Source organism: Pan paniscus, chromosome 14, assembly GCF_029289425.2.
Source record: "Pan paniscus chromosome 14, NHGRI_mPanPan1-v2.0_pri, whole genome shotgun sequence".
Classification (NCBI taxonomy): Eukaryota; Metazoa; Chordata; class Mammalia; order Primates; family Hominidae; genus Pan; species Pan paniscus.
Window position 1 is genome coordinate 108,397,846 of NC_073263.2, and position 8,920 is coordinate 108,406,765.

At 38.9% G+C, this 8,920-nt stretch overlaps 1 long non-coding RNA gene across 2 annotated transcripts; it reads right to left on the reverse strand.

The window, feature by feature from the left end:
- Positions 1 to 234: 234 nt before the first annotated feature.
- Positions 235 to 8,691, reverse strand: LOC117975657 (uncharacterized). 2 transcript variants are annotated; one of them, XR_004666006.3, is made up of 3 exons: positions 6,995 to 8,691; positions 4,721 to 5,106; positions 235 to 4,563 (listed from the first exon to the last, which is right to left on the reverse strand). It is a non-coding gene; the product is annotated as an uncharacterized LOC117975657 (long non-coding RNA). The 2 variants fall into 2 exon arrangements; XR_010109647.1 differs by lacking the exon at positions 6,995 to 8,691 and having other exon boundaries at positions 4,721 to 6,960.
- Between the last annotated feature and the right edge of the window lie 229 nt (positions 8,692 to 8,920).

An 8,920-nucleotide genomic window follows, 5' to 3' on the forward strand; every position in this document is an offset into this window, starting at 1 on the left:
TAAAAAAAAAAAAATTGTGGGCATTTTTCTGAATATTTTACTCTCTGATTTCTAAATCACACACACATGCACACACACACATACAGAACTGTCTATTCTGAGTTTATCAATCATATAATCATATATAATTTTTTCCTGTCCCCTAGTTACTTCACATTTTTAATGGCTGTATAATATTCCATGTTGTGAATGTCTTCTAATTTACTTTTCACAATGCTTTTAAATCTTGAGACATTATTGATTAAGAATTTTTAATGAGGAATGGAATTACAAGGTATGATTAGTTTAACTGATTTTTGATATATGATTTAAAATATTTTGGTTTCTCACTTCTTAAAGGAGGCAGTAAACACCCATATGACATCTGCTAAGACACAAAAAGCTGCTCATTAAAGGTGGAGAACATAATTATTACGACCAGGTGAAATTCCTTCAATTATTTTGTTTTTAACATTGAATTAAATTATAGTTTTTGTTAAGCTTTCAATATTCCTGAGACTCACTGACAGATGGCTGTGTTCTTACATTTTGCTTCCCTCTGCTAGGGTTGTATTTATGTGTATGTGCTCATGTAATTTTCGTGAACTGCATGGAGGAAGTAAGGCATTCAGAATAGAAGGTGTCGGGAACCCGTTTTTATCCACACCAAATGTCCTTGGCTGTTTCCAAAAATTTGCTTTAAGTCAAACTATTTAAGTCTTCATTTTTAGGGCCCAGTGATTCATTGTGTTTATAATTTTCATTTGAAATCCAATTAAAAATCTTTGAAAAGCTCATTGGTCTTGAGTTGTTCTATCCTTTTAAATCAATGATGGATTATGTTACTTAAGATAGGAGTGAAATTAAACAGCAGCTTTTCTTTAATGTGTGAGGAGTGCAAAATAAAACTATATTTTTTAGAATATTTATGCTTCTACCCATGAAAAAATCTAACTACCCACATATATGTTTCTTGAAAACGATGGTGTATCAATCAGGGTTCAACCAGAAAAGCAGAACCAGTAGAAGACAGGTAGATAAGTAGGTAGGTAGGTAGTTAGATGATAGGTATATAGATAGACAGATTAATATTTAGGTTTATTACAAAGAATTGGCTTACATAATGTGGCAAGGTGTGTATGCAAGTCTGAAGTATATAAAACAGGCAGGAAGGGAAAGATCACAGGCAAGTTGCAACTCTGGGAGCTAAAACCTCGAGTCTTTGGGCTCTGTGAAGGCCTCAGCCCGCTTTTAAGGGGTTCATCTGATAAGGTCAGGCCCATCTAGAATACTCTCTTTTGATTCCTTAAAGTCAACAGATTAGAGACTCTACTTATATCAACAGAATCTCTTCACAGCCGCATACAGATTCACATTTGATGGAACACCTGAGTTTGATGGAAAACCGTAGTTTAGCACAGCCAAGCTGCCACATTAAAAAAAATCATCAAGTGGAAATTAAGTAAATTGAGTTTCAAGTCCTATTTTCAATGCTGATTGAAAGAAGTTTGACAATCTTTTTTTTTGTTTTTCTAGCTGAAAAAATTAATGAAAATGGACAGCATGACTTTTAGCAACTTATTAGTTTTCAGTTTTTTGGGTTTGTCTGGTGTGCATGGTTGGGAATATACAAATTTTATATACCTTTACTCCATTGTTATTGACTGTTACAGTTTATAAGCTCTTCTTTAAGCTCTTAGCCACCATTTGCATTAATATTAATATTTAATACAATTATGGCTAATAGTATCCTCTGAATGCTTTTATATAATAATAGCTTTGCACTTACACAATACTTCTCTTCTGAAGAGCTGTGAGAGCTTTGTCGACATGAGCCAGATTTCTCCCCCTTGGTAAGCTGTTCTCTAGCCACCCCCAGAGGAAGATTAACACTTTAGAACACAACCTCTATGTGTGCTTGTAGCAGAAATGATCAGTGTTCTTATAGCATAAGATACTTTTCTAGTAGATCCTAGGGGGATTATTTCGTGTTTTAGGCACAACACAAAATCTTACATGGAATAAGTTATTCTTTACAGTTGTGAAACTGAACACAGAACAATGCACACTGAGAAAGTCTGTATTTTCGCATGTTGGGTAAGCTGCAGACAAAACAATACACTGTTGAGTTCAATACCCTTTTCACACTGGTTTTTGGAAAGCAATGGGTGAAGTCTGGTTAGTGTAGCAGTCTTCCTACTACATACACAGGGGAAGGTTTTCATAGCCAGGAAGAGGAATGTTCTCAGCTAAAAAGATGCTCAAAACCCAAATACTTTCTCTTTGGCTGGAAAAATCAGAAGCAGTCTATTGTGTTCAGATGAAGGTCAGATCATAAGCTCCCCCGGAACATATATCATCAGTAAGCAATAACTAAAGCCGATAATCCAGTTCAGACGACAATGGACTTGGGGGTCATGAAGCTTCTTGTTGGTTTTGCCCTAAATAGTGCTGTGGTTTAAGCAATATCTCAGCTTCTCTGAGTCTCTGTTTCTTCACGTATATGGTTAGATAATTAGTCTAAATGGCATTTCTTAAGTTCCATCTTGGGTCTAAAACTTTAGAAGGGTTTAGAAAAGAGCAGTAAAAATTACTTAGAGAAAGGATATGGCTATTCCCATCTGATTTTGGAAATGTTTTTTTTTCCCCCTTAATGCCAAATATTTTTTATACATTATGGACTAAAGACATCAAAGATACTACAATAAAAATGGACAAATTCAATAATTATTTCAGAAAATATGGTGATTTTAGCTGGTTTTAAATATTTGAATGTTATTTACAAACTTGGTAAAATTTCTTTTAACTTTCAACCTAAAATTACAAATCTAAGCCAATTCCTCATTTACACTTTTAAAATTGTAATTCCAAGGCGAATCTTTTAGATTCTCTAGGATGCAAAATCCTTTTAAACATTATAATTATTTAAAATACAAAATAAGGCCGGGCGAGGTGGCTCACACCTGTAATCCTAGCACTTTGGGAGGCCAAGGCAGGCAGATCACTTGAGGTCGGGAGTTCGAGGCTGGCCTGGTCAACATGGCGAAACCTTGTCTCTACCAAAAATACAAAAAATTAGCCAGGTGTGGCGGCTCCTGCCTGTAGTCCCAGCTACTTGAGAGGCTGAGACTCAAGAATTGCTTAAACTCAGGAGGTGGAGGTTGCAGTGAGCTGACATCGCACCACTGCACTCCAGCCTGGGTGACAGAATAAGACTCCATCTCCAAAAAATACATATATCTACAGATTATTATTCTCAACACGAAAGTCTTCATACTATTTATGCCATCAATATACCTAATTTTAAACCTCCTGGGTTATTTATAGTCACCTATTTATCCTTTACGGAAACAATTTTTTTATCCCAAGTAATTCAGGTTGCATCATTAATGAGCTGAGTTTGTGCATTCAGAAATTTTGGCTGGGGTATGAGATCCGGAGTGGAAATCCAGGGCAGTTTTTCTCAAAACCATGAAAGACAGACTGAATTTCGTTGATTGTCTCTAGGTCAAACTGGGCCCCAAGTCCAAACACTACAAGTGGGTTGGATTGCACTTTGATTTGTCTTCAGCTCCCCTGATTCAGAGCTCTAATTTGAGCCTGCAACTTCCACTTGGGCTATTTTACCCCTCGTTTAGAATCAGTGAAGGCATTTGCTGTTTAGTTTCATTCTGATTTTTTTTTCATACTCATTTTACAGCTATTAAGTTATTGAATTGGATTCTGCCCAGCTCTTGTGTCTCTGACTGTCACAACCATGGCTACTTATTCACTCTGATGACATTATGAATTTTTCCTTCAAACATACTATTTCATTTGAGCCCTACCCTTGCTGATGGGGAGGACAAATGTATTCATGTTATGACTATTTTTGTCACAATTGTCCCTAACTGTTGAGTTTGAAGGATATCCCTAGAAACTAATATAGTAGCTACTTGATACATAACAGGTCTGTGTAAACTTGCTAAATGAGTATCAGCTCTGAACTGTTATTGTGCAATATCAGAGTTGTGTAGTTTAAAAAATCCTATCATTCATTTCTCCAATTCAGATAAATCTCCAAGACCCCCTAAACTCATAGAATATTGAATCCTAAAATCACAATTAAGTGGGCATGGACCTTGAGGCAGTGCATTCTGTTGCCCCAGTGACCAGCTGAGCAAGCACCCACGACTGTAATTCTCAGACTTGGATTCTTGCAGCCTCCAGCCCACAGGCTGGGCCTCTTCCTTACAGGCGGGCAGCAGCGGACCAGGAGCAGACCAGCACTGCAGCTCCCAGACGATAACAGACAGACGCGGGAGGAATTGCTTCTCCACTTTGCCCCCTCTAAGCACAACTCCCTTCTTCCTGAATCCGGGCACCTGACTTCAAAGCCTCCACAACATAGTTCTATCTTCCTCCTCCCCTATGAGTTGAGCCTTTTCCAAGTAGCCTGGATGGGAGAGGCTTCTGAATTCCTGGAAACTTCTGTTTCGTGCCATGCGTAAGGGTGTGTGTGCGCACGCCTGCACGCACACACACAGAGCAAGGAGACACACGTCCTTACTAATTTGTTGCAGTGGAGAGGAAAATGGCAATAGGCTAAAGAAAGAAACAGGAGTTGATAAGTCAACACATTATCTTTCAATACGTATTTTGAATTAGTAATTATAATAAAAAAATACTTATTTAGTGATATATACTTTACAAAATGCTTTCATGTATACATATTTAAATGATGGTCATGCTCAGGACTTACCTTAGATGAACTGAATTAGTCTCTAGAGGTGGCCCAGGGCTATTTCTTTTTAGAGTTTTCTAAAGGATTTTAACATGCAAGCAGGAATGAGTAACAGAACTAAAAACACTGCTTTTCTGATTTCCAGTGCCATGCTTTTAACATGGTATCGCAGTAATCACTGGCATGTGGTTAATAAGGACATTAATTCTTGCTGCTCTGTGAGGTAGACAGAAAATGGTTTCTCTAGGCATTTCTGGGAGTCCGCCGCCATTCAGGGGAGGGATTCTCCGAAAGCAGCGTGGCAGCAGGGAGCAGGCAGCGGGGCACAGAGCGCCGGTGCTTCTCTAGGTCCTGCAGATGCAGTTTCTCTTGACTCGGTGCAGATACTGCAGTCAGAAGTGTTCCTAAATGGATGATATCATGAGCTGCAGGGCATTTACAGTCCCTCGGCATAAACCCTACTCACCAGATCCCACAGTGTTTGAAATGCGGCCTGGGTAGCAGGTAAAGGGCTCAACAATCATGCTTTTGTGTAGGGAATTGGCAAGAGTGTGCCCCAGACGTGATGAATCATGTTCTTATGAGGACAGCAAGATTTGGGGTTTCTTTCTCCAATGAGTTTTCTTTCTTTGTCATCATCAGTCATTATTTACATCACCTTTTTCCCTCTTGCATCTATTTTGTCTGTGAGGACAGACACAGAGAAAAGCTGTGACTTCTTGCTGTGTGCTCTTGCTGCTCTAGGAGTTTTATTTAGGTGATACTGATTCCCCTCTATCAGTCAGTTGGAAAATATATTTGAAAATGCAGTTGAAGTCGTTTTAAATGCACCTGCTTTATTGGGTGGAGGGTGGAAATCTTATTTACACAAGAGCTAAGTCAAATGATTAGGGGAGAAAATCATTAAAATATGTGCGTTAAATTCTTGTCAGCTTTGGTTTTAAAAACTTATGTTTTGTGTAAAATGATAGCGCTCCTGTCACTGAGGATGGAAAAACCTGAAGATTAAGGGAGTTAATAAGAAAAGCCATTGTTTGTAAAACAAAGATTTGATCAGGAAAGACAGTGAAACTTGGAAGGAGTTGTCTCAAAAAGAAAAAAGAAAGAAAGAAAGAAAGAAAACAACAGCAAATGAAGAAAACGCCTTGAGGCAGCAAGGGTGGAGGGTCTTCCAGACTGGGAGATAAAACACAGGCTGGTTTCTTATTACTGTAATTGCTTCCTGCCTGTTTGGGTCCCTGGTAGAGAGTCCTGCCAAGAGATCAGAGAGAAGAGAAAAACATTCTAGAATGATAAGGAGAGGAACACTGCAAGGTCTACCATTTAATTAGTGCAAGTGGCCTCAATAGCTGAGTGGACCTAGGGTGGCTGATATGGAGGAGAAAACCTTGGCAGATATGAGACACTAGAAGGCCTACGGTGACAAGGTGGCCCATTGTCCCATGGCTGAAGGTCCTGAGACGCAGTGAGCCCTGGAAGGGATGGAACCTTTAAATCCGACTTCACAACAGGTTAGGAAGTTGCTTTCTAGGAAAGGATAGGGAAAATGGTGATGATTTCATTAAGCTACATGCTAGAGTTATACTCTAGTTATATGCCAAGGCTGAAAAAAGCATTTAAATAATTATAGTCTTTAAATGAATTTTTATGGAGGCTTCTTTTATTTATATCCTATTTATTATATTATGTGCAAAAGATTAGTGAGTAAAGAGCTGTGCTTGTTTATTTATTTCTCACCAACTAGTTAAAACTTGGTAGTTCAGGTCACTCAAATGAAGCGTCTACCTGTGATCCTCCCAGGAAAGTCTGTTCTTTGGTGAGGACCTGCTAACTGTTGAGAGTTAAAACCATGACTTTAGCTGTAATGTGGCCATTCCAAATGTCCTCTTGTAGGGTTACAAAGCCTTTTATTCACTGAACCAATAATTGAGTGTCCTGTGTGCCAGGCACTTGCAAAGAACTGAAGTTTAAGAGATACAGAACATTCTGCCCTTTGGAAGCTCCAGTCTAGGAGAGAAATCTAAACTTGAAGTGCTGTAGAAAGGGTCAACTCCAGATACTATTTTAGAAATAAATGGTTTGTGGTCTGGCCTGAGACAAAGATGGAAGTTATGGGAAGAGACATGGGCTGCTGTCCTCACCAAAGTAAATTTAGGTACAGATTTTCAGATTAATTTACAGTTGTATAGGTTTTCAGGAAAAAATCCTCTCAAGCCCATGTGTGTGTAAAGAAGGTGAGTTTTAGAGACACAAAAACTTAGGTTTCAGTCCACGCTCAGGACTAAGACCCACCTGGAGCTGGCAAGTTGTTTACCTTCTGAGCTGCAGACAGAAGTTCACATCTGTTATACAAACACGATGGTATCCAACTCATCTGACATTATGAGGAAGCAATGAGATGATTTGGGTAAGGCAGTTGGCATCTAGAAAGGGATTAATAATTTGTAGCTCTTCTTATTATAATGTCAAGAGTGGAACTCCAGAAATATCTTTTACTTCAGAGCCCGAACATCTCCATCTGGAGATAGAAAGGCTCCCGATGTGTCTTGCTAACTTCAGAGATGTGCTTCCTCCCAGCCTCCCCTGTGCATTGCCATCAGCATGATCCGTCTGAAACCCAGAGCTGAAATGCTTCCCTATTTCAACCCTTCAATGAGTCTATTGCCTAAAAATGAAGTCCCTCTTTCCTGCTTGATACACAAGGTCACCCAAGTTTGATGGGATCTATTTCCCCCATCTTGTCTCCTACCTCCCTCCTACCTCTTAGGACTTTTGCCTTCACCAACTAAGCAAGGCCGGGACACTGAACACAGAGCAGCCCTCTTCCTCTGTGCTTCGTCTTCCCTTGGCATGCCACTTCACCTTGACTTTCTGTAAACATCTTTTAATATATCAGGCATTTGTGGAAAAATTCCCTGGCTGTAACCTTCCATGATAACATGACTATGCTCTGTACCTACTGCACACAATTGCTTGTAAATTGTTATTAGATAACAATTAGATATTTTCACAATCCCTCTCCCTGACTACATGCATGCTTCTCAGGGTCTCCTATGTAACTCTAATTCCCAGCCCAGTTCCTGGTACCTAGTTGGCATTTGGTATAATTTATTGAAGTAAATGTAACTGTGGTTGCTGTTTTTTTATTCTGACTTGGTTTAACCTATATTTGTAAATTCTTGTTTCCCTTAGGACAAAGCCCTGACAGTTGCTACAGTTTGTTGTTAGCATTGCTGACAATTATAAATCTTGTTTCAGGCACTTTGTCTCCATTATTGCATAACTTGGAATTGATTTACTATGCATCATAATTTGTCTGGTTCCTCTCTGCGTCCTTGCATTGTCTGCAGTGACCTACGCACATCTCTAAAGCAATGTTGTCATTCCTTTCTTCCCCTAGCCCTGGTGAACCCCTCTGTGCCCTCTGGCACCTTTGGCCATTCGCTTTAATTATACTTCATCTTCCTTATGACTTGCTCTCTATTGTTTTGAGGCCCATGTCTCCAATGTCATCTGGTATCCCTTGATGATATATTCTGGAACCAACTCTGCGTGTCTGGAATGTGCGTCTCTTTGTCAGAATAACCTGTGCTCATCACCTACGCTGTCATACTAATAGCACTTGGGGATATTTATAGGTCCTTGTAAATACCACAATGGCTTCTGCTGCATCGCCTGATTGTTTTTCTGATACTAATGTTTGGATGTTGGCTAATTTTCTTAAGCATAATGCTGATAAAATAGGGCTATTATAGAAAAGTCCTCTCCACAGAGATATCTATTGACTCCTTCATCCTGCATGGTTTCTTGAGTCTGCCTTTTTTTTCAGACTTCCTAATCTTTGAATCACTTTTGACCTTGAATTTCCTTGTGAGACATATTTGAAACAAATCATTATTTTCATGATTATCTTTATGTCAGTGTCTTAAATTTAAATCACTGATTCCATTGGATGAGACTTCCAATGAAACAAAAATACCATGGGCATACATTACCATCTCTCACATCTCTAAATCAAAAGGTGGACAGTTATGTTGATCATTGCCTTTGACTTTCCCATTAGTTTGCTGTCATCATTTAAAATACCTGACATACTTTCTGCTCTTTGTCAGTTCAATAGACAGTTCCAGACTTCTCCTGAACACAGTTGTTTTGGTATAATTACTTTCCTTTTACTTGGACAATCCAAATCATTGATTTCTTCAACTGACTTTCTAT